This window comes from Etheostoma spectabile, chromosome 21, assembly GCF_008692095.1.
Source record: "Etheostoma spectabile isolate EspeVRDwgs_2016 chromosome 21, UIUC_Espe_1.0, whole genome shotgun sequence".
NCBI classification, from domain to species: domain Eukaryota; kingdom Metazoa; phylum Chordata; class Actinopteri; order Perciformes; family Percidae; genus Etheostoma; species Etheostoma spectabile.
In genome coordinates this window covers 12,163,732-12,165,483 of record NC_045753.1, presented here as the reverse complement: position 1 = coordinate 12,165,483, position 1,752 = coordinate 12,163,732, and positions in this window count along the sequence as shown.

Below are 1,752 nucleotides of genomic sequence, written 5' to 3'. Positions count from 1 at the left end.
TCCAACAGTTTTGTCGTCACTTAGAAGGGGAAACAAAAACTACGTACTATAGCTTTAAAAAAAAGTTGATTTAGAACAGATAATAAAACATGAAAATCTGTCAGCTGAATACACTTCCATCTTAAGCTACTTAGGCTTGATGCGGCATGTTTTTAACTGATAAAAATGATGTAAACAGGCCAATGAGGACACACGTTTCACACACATACCTTAGGCTGACAAGACAATGGTGATATCTAATCGCACGAGACTGTGAGAAACCTTATATCACTGAATGGTGCCAAACACAGGCCTATCATCTCCGCTCAAGAACACTAGTTACTAGTGTAAGCGTCCTCTAATCTGAGCTGCCATCACTTTTTGAAGGTATCCATACATGTCTGTTTGTACTATTAAGCTTCTTAAATGGTGTTCTGTTCCTGGACATTGTGTCCTGCTTGACCAAGAGGACTAATTGAACAAACAGGGACGTCTGTTTCTCTTTCTACCTCAAGTTCTGTTATGTGCGGAGCCCCCCTGGGGTCAGCTGAGAAAAAAAGCGAAACCGTGAGCAAAGAATACAAATCCATTCTCTCGGTTTTATAAACTGTACGCACGGATTCATACTCTGTGCTCTCGGTTTTATAAACGTGAGCAAAGTTAGAAAGATATTCACAGATTTGAACTATAGCAAAATGATATTAAATCACAAATTATGCATTTTCCTAATGTAGTAAGGTTAACAATGAAATGCAACACCGACACAAACATATTTATTAATCTAAAGATTAAATAAGGTAGTCTCTCCAAACTTACCTCAATTATAACTCCTGCTAGCTGTACTACAGCACTTACTTTAAAAGAAATACATTTGGAGACACTACCTTATTTAATCATTAGATTAATACATATTTTTGTGTTGGTATTATATATCCCTAAGCACCGCTGGCAGCTATTAGAGACCAAAGTTAAGATGCGTCCTTTATGATTTAATATCATTTCGCTATAGATTAATTGATCCCGGACGTTTGAATCTGTGAATATCTTTCTTACTTTGCTCATGTTTGTAAAACCAATGGCACAGCTTATGAATCCATGCGCACAGTTTGTAAAACCAAGAGAATGGATTTGTATTCTGTGCTCACAGTTTAGTTTTTTTTTCTTTCTCAGCTGACCCCAGGGGGGCGTAGTTATGTCTTGTTGTTACAAAGTGTAAAAATGACAACTTGTCAGACAATTTTAGTTTCAGCCAAGAAATAGTCAGAGTAAATCTGTGATATTGTTTTTAAATTTTTATACTTCAGTATTTGTACAGATTAGACAAAGACATAGTATTTTAATCTTTATCTTTTGTTTTTCATGACCTTATTTCGGTAATCCCTACCTTTACACAGAGCCAGGCTAGCTTTTTCCTCCGGTTTCCAGTCTTTATGCTAAGCTAAGCTAACCGGCTGTAGCTTCATATCGAATGTACAAGAATAGTTTCAATCTTTTCATTTAACTCTCCAGCTGGAACCAAATAAGGGTATTTCCCAAATAGTCAAACTTCTGCTTTGAATAATACTAATACAATCTATGCTCATACCAGTTCCTACAGTATTTTGATCAGGAAAGAAATAATAAATGATGCTTTAAAACATCTGGCCTCCTCCAGAAAGCTTTTAGTAGCTTATTTGGGGTTCCCCATTTCACGCGGCCCACATATGATCATTGTACCTTCTGAAATTGAGTTTAATGATACAATGATGATGTGTGAAATTAATGAAACAAATA